The sequence below is a fragment of the Lutra lutra genome, chromosome 16, assembly GCF_902655055.1.
Source record: "Lutra lutra chromosome 16, mLutLut1.2, whole genome shotgun sequence".
NCBI classification, from domain to species: domain Eukaryota; kingdom Metazoa; phylum Chordata; class Mammalia; order Carnivora; family Mustelidae; genus Lutra; species Lutra lutra.
Genome location: NC_062293.1, coordinates 52,281,711 through 52,294,535, shown reverse-complemented (window position 1 = coordinate 52,294,535; position 12,825 = coordinate 52,281,711). Strand labels below are relative to the sequence as shown.

The following is a 12,825-nucleotide window of genomic DNA, read 5'->3' as shown; positions in this document are numbered from 1 at the left end:
TGGGGTTCAGGGAGCCTCCAGGATTGTGAATACATCAACTTTCTGGGAAGGTGGGGGACCTGGAAAAAGTGTGGAAGCTCTGTGCCACTCCCACTCCATCTCTTCCATGTGGCTGTTCCTGACTACATCCTATTTAATAAGGGAAACATAAGTAAAGCATTTTCTTGAGTTTCATGAATCATCCTGGCAAATTATCCAACCCGATGAAGGAGTTGTAGGAAATCCCAAATGTATGGCCAGTTAGCCCGACGTACAGGTGATCTCTGGGACTTGAAACTGGCATCGGCAATGGGACCGTCCATTAAAGTCGGCACTAGGAACACACCTATGAGAGCAACTCTGTAAAATGACAGGGTAAAAGCCAGAATTTGGAGAGCTATGGAATTAAATGGGAAAGAGGAAATTGAGGATAAGGAAAGTAATGACAAATCAAAAATGGAGACTCATGTAGGCTAGCATTGCCTCAGGGTGACATATTATCCTTCATTTCACTTATTCCTTGTGGTAAACCTACGAGAAAGTATCACCACTTTGTACAGAGAAACAGCCTCAGAAAAATCAAGCCATTTTCTCAAAGTCCTACATCGAGGGCATAATGAAGTTAGAATTTAAAACCAATGGAGCGCCTGGCTGGCTGAGTTGGTAAAACATTAGACTCTTGAACTCAGGGTTGTGGGTTCAAGCCCAGCATTGGATATAGAGCCTACTTTAAATAAATTAGTTAATTTTTTAAAAAAAGAATTCAAAACCAACTCAGTCGGATTCTAAAACTAGTGTTCCCAACTAGTATGCCATGATTGCCTATCTAGAAACCCAAACAAATCTACAAATAAATGGTTAGCATGAGTGAGTTTAGCGAGGTTTTTGGATACAAAGAGAGTGTATCAAAATCATTTGCATTTCTAAACATCTGCCATAAACATAAAATAAAATGTCTAGAAAGATACTGTGTACAATTGTTTTGAAGGCCTCAAAATTAGGACTAAACCTAACAAAAGATGTGTAAGTCCTCTTTATGGAAAACTGAAAAGACATGTTTAAACATCCCTATAAATCAAAGGATTTGTTCATTGTCAAGAATGCCAATTCTCCTAAAATTGGGCCATAGATCTAATGTGATCTCAAAGAGAATCCCAACAGGAGTGTTTATAGAAACTGACAAGCTGATTTCTAAAGTTTATTTAAATATAAAAGGAGCTAAGAATAGAGATGGTAATCTTGAAGACTAATAAACTTGAGGAACGTGTTATGCTGGATTTCAAAAGCCCGAATAATTAAGACACTATAGAAGGGCATTGTCTACAAGGTGCAGCGTGGGATCAATAGACAATTGCTTGGAATAGAAAGCTCAGACAAGGGGCGCCTGGGTGGCTCAGTGGGTTAAAGCCTCTGCCTTTGGCTCAGGTCATGATCCCAGGATCCTGGGATTGAGCCCCGCATCAGGCTCTCTGCTCAGCGGGGAGCCTGCTTCCCTTCCTCTCTCTCTGCCTGCCTCTCTGCCTACTTGTGATCTCTGTCTGTCAAATAAATAAATAAAATCTTTAAAAAAAAAAAGAAAGAAAGCTCAGATAAGACCTACCCAATGGCTCTCTGCAGCAGCGAGTGAAGGACAGTATTTTCATTAAATGGTGCTAGATCACTTGATGTCCATCTGGAAAAATAATTACCTTCTCGTAATACCCAAAAACTCAAGTCCAGGTGGGTTGTACTTGTTAGAACTAGAACAGTGAAGCTTCTAGAAGATAACAGAGGAAAATATCTTCATGCCCTCAAGGTAGAAAAAGAGTTCTTAGAGTTAAGAATTTCTGTTCAACTGGAAGACGCCATGAAGAGAATGAAAAGACAAGCTTCTGTCTGAGAAGATTGTGGTCTTCCATATAACCAAAACGGGCTTGTATTTAGAATATATATTTTTTTAAATGTTTAGGGGCACCTGGCTGGCTCAGGTGGGGCATGCGACTCTTGGTCTCGGGGTTGTGAGTTTGAGCACCACAGCGGGTGGAGAGATTACTTAAAAATAAAATCTTAAAAAGATAAATATAAAAATAAATTTTAAACCCTACTAATCAATAAGAAAAAGACGGGGGGCAAAGTGAGAAAATTAGCAGAGAAACTTGAATAGTTTCATCACAAAAGACAATATGAAATTGGCACTATAAACAAATGAGAAGGTACTCATCCCACGGGGAATGTGTATTAAAACCTCAGAGAGATACCACTATATGCCCAAGAATGTCTACAATTTTTTAAACGGACAATGCCAAGTGGAAAAAGAGGAGAGTAATGAGACCACCCGTAACGCTGCCAGGTGGAATGTAAACTGAGCACAATTTGACATCATCTGCTAAAGACAGACATAGGATCACTCTTAGACTTAACAATTGCACGCCCAGGATCAGAAATGCATAACAGGAAAATGCATGGTCGAAAATGTTTCCTTTTTTTTTTTTTTTAAGATTTTATTTATTTATTTGACAGACAGAAATCACAAGTAGGCAGAGAGGCAGGCAGAGAGAGAGCAGAGGAAGCAGACTCCCCACTGAGCAGAGAGCCTGAAGCAGGGCTTGATCCCAGGACCCCGGGGATCACGACCTGAGCCGAAGGCAGAGGCTTTAATCCACTGAGCCACCCAGGCGCCCCTCGAAAATGTTTCTAACTGTGATGCTTGTGATATCCAAAAATTGAAAAGAACCCAAATAGCCACCTAGAATAAAAAGGATTTTACATAACAAATAGCATGGAGGACAAGGGGAGATGGAGAGGAGAAGGGAGATGAGGGAAATTGGAAGGGGAGGTGAACCATGAGAGACTATGGACTCTGAAAAACGATCTGAGAATTTTGAAGGGGTGGGGGGTGGGAGGTTGGGGGCACCAGGTGGTGGGTATTGTAGAGGGCACGGATTGCATGGAGCACTGGGTGTGGTGCAAAAATAATGAATACTGTTATGCTGAAAAAAAAATAAAAAAAATTAAAAAAAAAAAAAAAAAGGATTTTAAAAAGTGGTATATCCATTGACTGCAATGGCAGGTAGCACCAGAAAGAAACAGGGGACTCCTGAGTGCATTCATCCTGAATGAATCTCACAAACATAATACTGAACGAAAGAAGTCTAGCAAAATGCAGTGTCTAGAAATACATTTACTCAGTGTAAAGGACGGGTGTGATGAGCACAAATTCAGGATAATAGTTACCTCTGAGGATTAGAGAAGAGATAAGTAACAGGAGTGGATGGGCTAGGGGAAGGGGATGGGGAGGTCCTGGGGCCTGGCAGCATCCTACCTCCTGACAAGGGTGTTGATACCAGGTGTCCACTTCCGGAAAGTCACAAAGAGGTAGGCTGGATGTCTTTGGGCACTTGATGTATATTTCAAATTTTCTTCATAATTAAGATATAAGGATAGCAGGGGAAGGGAGTGGAAGGGACAGGTAGAAATGGGGCAAAAGTTGCTAAAAGGAGGGGTGAGGTGGGGGTGGGTATGGGGGGCTGTGTGTACACACCTGTGAATGATTCTCTTCGGCATCAGTGGGGAGACTTATACTGGAAGATGGGGATAGGAGAGGATACAGAAGATCTGGTGTAATGCAGAAACAAGGGGGCAGAGGGTGGGGGAGGATTGGGTCTTCCTGACTATGAGTAAAATAATGGATCATTTGGCCAGAGAACCCATTAGCAAAAGAGCACAGGGCCTGGAAAAGCAGCGCAGGTGGCTTGCACCGATCAAAGAAGGCCTGGCCATCAGCCAGTGACTTCAAGGCTATAATTAGCAAATTGGCCCTTGTCTCCTTAAGACCAAAAGTAAGCATCTAAAACTAAAAACAAAATCATTCTTTCCCGTGTTCCTAAAAACCTTAAAAAATATAAAGGTAAAATAAATATTTATTTTAGAGATAAACAATGAAAATTGAAAATCAAAGTAGGCCGAGTATTTCGCAGGGAGCAGGCCTGACCTGCTGCACTTTCCTGGCATCTGGCCCCAACTGGGCACTCACTGTCACTTGGATGGTGGATTCCTCAAGCCCTGCCCCCTGTGGAGCCCCGTCTTCTCTCTCTGCAGTGGAGTCCCCACCATTTGCTGTAGACCATGGACATGAAGGTGGTCCATCCCAACTTAAAATACCTCCTCCTAGGGACGCCTGGGTGGCTCAGTTGGTTCAGCAGCTGCCTTCGGCTCAGGTCATGATCCCAGTGTCCTGGGATCGAGTCCCGCATCGGGCTCCTTGCTTGGCGGGGAGCCTGCTTCTGCCTCTGCCTGCCATTCTGTCTGCCTGTGCTCGCTCGCTCTCCTCTCTCTCTGACAAATAAATAAAATCTTTAAAAAAAAAAAATACCTCCTCCTAGACACCCTCCTCAGAGCCTGTCCTACCTGCCTGTCTGTCCTGTCATCAGCAATATGGTGGCCTGGGGGAAACTAGGACTGGGGAAGTCCCATGAGGTCCTGGGGAAGAAACAGGGCTAGGGGCCAGCCAGGGGTCAGTAGCTGGTAGAGAAGTCTGAGCTGAGATGCACAGACTGTCTGAAGTTTGAACAGCAAAGGACCACTTCAGGAGCCAGAAAAGTGATGGTAGGAGGTCGAGCAGGCAATAGGATTGGACATCATATAGGGTCCAGGGACCAGGGACCCAAAGTCATGTGGGAGTATGGCATGGGAGTTCAGAGCTTGAACCATCGGTGTCAGGTGGTGTTAGGTTCTAGTGCTGGACCTGGCTAGCCAGCAGTATAAATTTGGGCTGGTTACTGACCTCTTTCGCCCTATTTCTCTGGCAAAGTGGGAATTGCATTGACATAAGGATGGGGTAGGGATGGACATGGGTTTGGGGTTAGGGATGGAGATGGGAGTGAGCATGGAGATGGGCTTGGGAAGCATGAAGGGATAGGGATGGGCATAGAGTTGGAGACAGAGATAAGGATGAGCATGGGGGTGAGATTGGGAAGGGTAAAGGAATGGGAAGGGGCACAGAGTTGGAGATGGTTGGCCCTGGCAGGAATGAGATGAGGAAAAGAGCTTGCACGTGTACATGAGCAAAATGTCAACCTCATTGGGCATTTGCTGCCTTTTCAAAGCTTGCTTTGTCCACTCCTTTGCGGGTTGGAACTCATTCCTGGCAGTGACAGCACCCTGCCATCTCCGAGCATGGTAACAAGTCCTGGGAGCAGAGCAGTGGGTGCGGACATCCGTCTCTCCTCCTGCCTCTGGTCCCATCCTCCTCAGCCTCTCCCATCCAGCCTTGCTCCCTGCCCTGCCTCCCCACCAGCTTTTTCCAAGTGTCCCTCTCCTCTGCTCCTCCCCTTCTGCATTCAAACAACGCCACAAGTCCCCGCCTCTAGAAAATTCTTCTCTTGACCCCAAGTTTCCCTGACTTCTATTTTTCTCCTTTTCTCAGTCAAAATTCCCCAGGGAATGGCCCATACCAGCTGCTGCTCTTTCCTCACTCCCCAAGGTCCATCCTCACAGCTCCATGACAGCCACTGGTCAGGAAGGAGCTAGTGGGGTGACTCATGAGTCACAGCGATCGGGGACTCCAAAAAGTGAGGGTTGGGCAGGCATTCACAAAGACACACACACGTGTACACATGCAAGCATACACATACACACACAGAGACATACACACAGGCACACACATATATACACACAAATACACACATGCACACAGAGGCACACATATACAGACACACACATGCACTTACACACACACACCAACATACAGTCATATAGGCACACAGAGACACACACACAGATGCACACACACACTGACAAACCGGTTCCAATATGGCACCCAAGTGGCTCTCAGTCTGACTAGAGGGAATGAGGAGGGAAGCCCAGGGCCAGTCGTGGCTCAGCCTGCGGACTCAAGAGAACAAAGCAAAGCTGCTAGAATCCGGGGCACCTGGGTGGCTCAGTGGGTTAAAGCCTCTGCCTTCAGCTCAGGTCATGATCCCAGAGTCCTGGGATTGAGCCCCACATCGGGCTCTCTGCTCAGCAGGGAGCCTGCTTCCTCCTCTCTCTCTGCCTGCCTCTCTGCCTACTTGTGATCTCTCTGTCAAATAAATAAATAAAATTTAAAAATATATATTAAAAAAAAAGAAAATCTAGTTTCTAAAAAAGAAATAAAAGCTGCTAGAATCCTACATCCAGAGCAGACCAGGGCTTTGCAGGGCTGGAACACTGCACAGCCTGGGGAGGAAGCCTCCGTGTGCCCTGCACGAGTCCCAGCTGCAAGCCCTTGGAAGACATCCCTGAAATAATGTCCACTAAAGTGGAGGGAAGAAGTGCTCCAAAGTCTGAATTTGAACCCAAGAACTCTGGTTTCCTGTAGTCTTGCCTCTCTGCAGCTCTCATACTGACTCAGTGTAGTTCAAGCAGGTTCAAAACCCCAGCAGCCAACATAGAGTGGTCTCTGTGGCTGTGGCCACCAGAAACACCACCACAGGGCCCCCGAAGAGGTACCTGTTCTTGCTACCCCGTCTACACCGCAGTACCTGCATTGATCCTAAGGTTTACTGAGTGTTATTTGTTTTTTAAGATTTATTTGAGTGAGAGAGTGAGAGAGCACATGAGAGGGGCAGAGAAAGAGGGAGAAGCAGGGAGCCTGATGCAGGGCTCGATCCCAGGACCCCGGGATCATGACCTGAGCAGAAGGTAGATGCTCAATGACTGAGCCACCCAGGTACCCCCGAGTGTTATTTTTATTTAATGTCACCTTTTATACCCTGTTCTTTTTTTTTTAAATAAGCCACTTGAATATTTATTATTTTTTTTAAGAAGGCTGTTGATCTTTTTCCGTATAGGTTCCTATAGGTTCTTAACAGTGAAGGCATTTACCAGTCCTAGCTTAGTATTCTCTTGGTGCTGAGCTCTGTCCAGAGGCGAGGCATCTCTGGACACGCGATCCCTTGCCGCCCACTGCCCAGGAGAAAACATGGGTGTATTGTGTGGTGTGTGTGTGTGAGTGTTGTTTTCCTGTTTAAGCAGAATTGTCACCCTGACGACGGAGTAGAATCACCTGACAGGCTCTTTTAAACGTACCCACGCAGGAGCCCTCAGCAAACAAAGTTAATCAGGATCTGGGTGGTGGAGTTTGGACATCAGTATGTGTGACAGAGTCCCGGGGGGTGTGCGACCAGAAGTGGCAGCCACTCAGGGAAAAGACTGCCTGACATCCTCGGAATCCTCAAACAAACCAAAGGCTCCCGTGAAAGACCTGCCTTCCCGTTGGTAGCTGGGTGTGTGCCTTTTCACTGTCACCCTGGACTGTCCCCATCAGAGACACCTGCTGCTCTACCCAGACGCCTACCTGAGAGGTCTCGGTGATTCCCCATGCTTCCTCCAGTTCCCTGGTGGTTCTCCTGCCTGGTGCTTATATTTTGTCTGCAAATAGTCTAGTCCTCGATCCCACCTCCCTGTTGGTCTTCTCACTGCAGCCAGCCATCCTCTCTCTGCCACCCTCTCAGGTGGTCCTGACGTCAGGGTAAACAGGGGCATTGTGACATCAGCAGTCACCATGTTCCCCACCCATGAATCTTCTGTCTTGTTCTCTTCCTCCTCGGTGAGCCACACAGACCTCAAACCCTGGTGCCTGAACAATCTTTCCTGTCCCCCTTAGTGAAATGCCTACTATGTGCCGGGCATGATCTCTCATTTGGGGTCTCTGATGGCCGGAGAGCCAATGAGACATGGATTTTCTTCATGTTAACACACACATATTCTGCACAATACCTGGCCAGGTACAGAGATGGATGAGACTGGTGGTCAAGTTCCTTGGTGCCAGCATCATCTAGAGAGCTTATGAAGACACGGATTATCGGTCCCAGCCTGGAGTTTCTGATTCAGTACCTGAAGGGTGGAGCCCAAGAATTTACCTTTCCAGCAAGCTCCTTACATTCCTCTGAAACAAAATGCTCTTTGGATGACCAGGAGATAGAATTGCTGTCACCAGGAAGCTGTTCGGAAACAGCCCCCTCCCCTCCACTCCAGTGACCTGTCCATATTTGCAATGGGGTGTGCAGTTTCTAACCCCACCTGTGACCCCAACTCTGAGATATCCTCCGAGATTCAAGGAGGACAGGCACAGAGCCGGCTGGGAAACATGGAGGTGTCATTGCACATATCAACTTGGGATGGAGCTCCAGAGCCAGACTGGACTTGTCTGGTACAGAGCTATCTGGCCCTTCTGGTAATACCTCCAACATGTTTTCTCCCTGCCCATTACATAAGCCTACCTTTCCTGACTGCCCATGACCCAAACCCCCACTCAGACCCTTGTCACCTTGCTCTGTCCTGACATCAGGTCTTTGCGCCCATTCCCACCCCGTAACTCCCACGCCAGTGGGACAACGGCTCCAACCTCTCCTCAGACATCATGGAGGATACTCCAAATAAGGATGCAGAATCCCTGGCCTGGCTGTTTGGAGATGCTCTAGGGCATGCATGAGCAAGAAAGGAAACGAGGTCTTAAGAACGTTTCATTCTCTCTCCTGGCAAATCTAGGGAAGACTTGGACATCATTGCATCCAAAGATCAAGGGCAGGGCTAGTTTAGAGTTGGGGGGTAGGGATGGCAGGTGACCTACCATATCCCATGGTTTCACAAGAACCTCCAAAGATGAAACTTTTAAAGTCTTAGGCAGCTTGAAGGAGTTGTTTGAGGTACTTATAGGTCTAGTACTGCAGGTAACAGGAGCTGGGACCCAGCTGGGAGCCAGTCCCTGAACAAATCAGTTAAAGAACCAGAGTGGCATTGAGAAGTGACATCAGTCCTGCCACCTGACAGCACACAGATGGTGCTTCAAGAGGCCATGATGCTAATCACATCCGTGTCTATGTTGTTCATGGCGAAACTCCAAGTCTTGGAAAGAAAATCTATAGCCTGAGTTATTTTCCTCCCACAGGGCTGGCCTGGCCTTTGTTGGCTTTAGGGAGGTGCATTTTTCCCCTCCTCTGTGGGCAGCAAATTCCCCACGAGTCAGCACGATGTGCATCTGGGCTCACCCACTGGCTTCTATTGGCTGTGAGAGGGACAAGCCAAGCAAGTGTGCAATGTAAGCCCTGGTGCTCACCAGTCTGGAGATACTCATAGGCTGCCAAAGTCCCTCAGTGTACCTCGCCAGCCTGGTCACTGGCCCTCCTTGTCACCTCCCAACAGGCAGATGCTGAGTATGGTTCCTTCCCTTCATTCAGTGCAGAATGAGTTAAGGTACACAGGGGGCCTAAGAGCTAGCTCTCAGTCACCTGTGCATGCACCCTGTGCCAAGTACTGTTCTCAATTTTTCATGAATTAACTGATCCAGGGTTCAAAATCTTCAACATGGACCTAACACATAGGTTCTACTCTTTTAATCCCCATTTCACAAATGAAGAAACTGAGGCACAGAGAAGTCAAGTGAGCAGCCCATAGATACACAGTTCCTCAATAGAAGAATCAGATGTGCCAACTCCACAGTATATGCCATTAAGAAGAGGAAAATAGAGGCGCCCAGATGGCTCAGTCAGTTCAGCATCTGACTCTCGGTTTTGTCTCAGGTCATGATCTCAGGGTTTTGAGATTGAGTCCCACATTGGACTGCATACTCAGTGCAGCGAGAACATGCCTATCCTCAACTTGGGATTCTCTCCCTCTCCCTCTGCCCCTCCCCCTGCCCTCACTCATGCTCTCTCGCTCTCTCTTAAAAAAAAAAAAAAAATACAGAAGGGGAAACCAACTAGCTCTCTGCATCAGCTCAATGTAAGAACCCACTCAGAACCAAAGTGGGCTTGCTCAGACCCCCAGCTCCCACCTCTCCTACATGCTCTTACATTCTCTTACTCTTTCTCCTCACTACTCCCCAAATCACTAACTAAGTGGACTCAGATGTATCTCTTTAACCCACACACTTGGATTTTCTGTGAAAACTGAAAAGAAAATCTCGGAGAAAACAGTACTTTGGGTCAGAAGTTTATCAGTTCTCCCTGTGGGTCCCCAGCTTGCATCCAGTGTTAAACAGCAGCACACATCAACCTCTCCTAGTAAGGTCCCCTACAGACCTGTTTCTCAAGTTGAATAAGCCAAAAGTGGACAAATCAAACCAGGCAATCCACTGCCTAGCCTCTGGCCTGTGACATGGCCTGGAACAATCTAGTTCTCACAAGAACAGAGATAGCATGTTAAGAAAGAATTGGTACTTGGCAACAGTGCTAAAGCTTAAAGCATGTCCTGAATGGCCTAATGGCCATGAGGGGTTGTGGAATCACAATTGCATTTCAATCAGCTGATAACCCTTTTATTGCACAGGTTCCCCTTCCCTCTCTCCTATTGTGTCCTTATTTGCTAAAGAATGAGTTTCCTACAGTCTAGAGTATGCAGATGACATCTCCATGGTGTCCTTTAACTGGTTCCTCTGTCCCCTATGAGTTGGCCATAAGATCTAAAGCCTGGAGTGGGTCCAGTTTCACTTTTCCATAGACAGTATGGCAAATAGGAGTGACATAATGCCAAGTTGCCTCTGTTTTTGTGATGTTAGCAGCTGCTAATGATTGCTGATAAGAAAAGTTATTTCATCAGGAGTTTCAAATTGATGTTATCTTAATTTTACCATTCCTTCTCTGTTTTTTATGCAGACTAAATCTATAAGAAGACATTTCTCATCAACACTGCTTACACTGAGGCTCAGTACATGGGAAAAGTGGAACAAATAAGTCATGGATTTCTTTTCTCTTATTTATCAGTCTTCAAAATAATAAACTGGATATTTGCATGCTCCAAAAGTGACTGAAGTTTTTGGGTTTTTTGATGAACTTACACTTGAAGTGTTTCAATCCATTGCAGTCCTTATTCTTACAAATCCTCAAACTGTCCCTTTTCTAGCCAGCCAGAACCTTTTCAAGCTGGTTCCTGAGTCCTTTTGACATGAGCCTAGATGTGCTTGATAGCTCCCTTCCTGTTTTTATGACAGGCTGTTCTGGGTGTATCTAAAATGTAAGACAATTTCTGTAAGGAGTCCTCTTCCTTTTGGTGCAGAAGGTTGTTGGATGCCACATGAAACTCACTCTCATAGCTATGTTTGGCCACATCTGAAGCCCTCCCCAGATGTTCTCCATAGGCCCTTCCTGCAGGACCCTGCCAGGAACAACCCAACATACACCATAACATTGTGTCTCAAGGCAGATTTCCAGAGATCCATGGTTGCACTACAAGCTACATTTATTTCACTTAAACACTTGTGGGTCCAGAATTCAAGAAGGGCTCAGCTGAACAGTTCTCCAGTCCACATGGCATCAGCCAGGGCAGCAGAACTAGAAGGTCTATTTCCAAGATGACTTCTTTATAATTTGTCTGGCATCTTGATGCTCCCTAATCTCTCCCTTCCTTTCTCTCTCCCCATGGTGTCTCATTCTCCAGACTTGTCCACGTGGCTTGGGCTCCTCTCCAGCATGGTAGTCACAAGAGGCAGGAGATAGAAACCACAAGGCCAGTTAAGGACTTCCCTAGAACTAGCACAGCATCACCTCTGCCCTGTTCTATTGGACAAAGGAATCACATCATTTGCCCAGATTCACAAGGGTGGTGCAATAGATCACACCTTCTGGAGCAATGACAAGGACAAACTGCAGAAGAGCATGTGATTGTCATGGCTATCTTCAGAAAATAAAGTCTCCCACAGTAACTACGCCTAGTCTCAGCCTCGGGAGTCCATTCCCAACAGCACTTTCCCTTGATTCGTTCATTCATCCACTCAACAAACAATTCATGAATTGGGCTAGTAACTCTTGCTGAGGACTGAAGGCGGAATTTCTTAGAAAATGAGAAAGGTTTGGAAACAACTTCAATTTTTTTAAGTTGAATTTCTCATTAATTCCCATCTTATTTTTATTTAATCTCATAAAAAGCAAACTTTGCCTGTCTTAGGCAAGCTCCAGTATCATCTCTAGGAAGCCTTTCCTGATCTCCCTTTGGGCATATTGATAGCTCCCACAGCACCTTGTTCACACACTAGCTGTGCAATGCTTATATCTGATTTGTAGTTGAATTATCATCCACCCCCAAATAAAGACTGTATTTACCGACTAGATGGCCATGAGACTAAGTTCTGGCCCATGAAATGTAAGTGAAAGTGGTATGTGCAACTTTCAGGAAAGGTCCCTAAAGAAGGAGTGTACCTTTGTCCTTTCCTTTCGTCTTTCTTGCTGCCAGGAATACAGACATGATAGCTGGAGCTAGAGCAGCCATTTTGTATCATACGATGACTTTGGGAATGAAAGCCACTTACGGCAGAACAACGAGTTAAAGAGCTCAAGTTCTTGACACTGTGGAGGGCCCCTCCCACTCTGGACCCAGTACATCAAGGTTTTCACATGACACAGAAATGAACTTCTATAATGAACTTCTATGTGGCTTAAGCCACTGTTTAGGATTTCCTGCCACTCCCAGTTGAACTTAATCCTAGCTGATAAAACTCACATCAAGAGAGTGGGGTGGCAAAATAAAATGCAATGTCTTTTCTACTGAACTATGTACAGAACTTGCAGCTCTTGATGGGGAATACTAATTCTACAATATAATTCTATTTCCTAGGCAGGAGAATGGTCAAAGGTCAAATAATAACACAATGGCCTAAACTAAATGCATCTGGTGACATTGTTTATGATGTCAAGAGCCTGCAAAAGAACTCAATGTTGCTCAAAGAGGGGGAGGTGGGCTGATTAAAATATGGAATATCTGTGTAATGGAAATTTTATGGCTCTATTTAAGTGAACGAGGCAAATCTCTATATACAATGATCACAATAAATACTTGGGTAAAAATGCAAGGTCTTTAATATACTATAACCCCAAGGGAAAGCAAGCAAAATCA

The 12,825-nt window shown here is 45.8% G+C and overlaps 1 protein-coding gene across 6 annotated transcripts in view; it reads right to left on the bottom strand.

The window, feature by feature from the left end:
* The window catches only part of CDRT4 (CMT1A duplicated region transcript 4), a 61,803-nt gene that overhangs the window by 24,895 nt on the left and 24,083 nt on the right, over positions 1-12,825 (bottom strand). For 3 of the 6 annotated variants that reach the window (XM_047709264.1, XM_047709267.1, XM_047709263.1), the window contains exon 1: positions 7,295-7,460. The exons of 1 other annotated variant lie outside the window; for it this stretch is intronic. The gene's annotated coding sequence lies outside the window, so the exon portion shown is untranslated. Of the gene's footprint in view, positions 1-1,579; positions 1,638-1,667; positions 1,736-7,294; positions 7,461-12,825 lie in introns of those variants that run through there. 2 more of the 6 variants (XM_047709265.1, XM_047709268.1) reach the window with 2 other exon arrangements.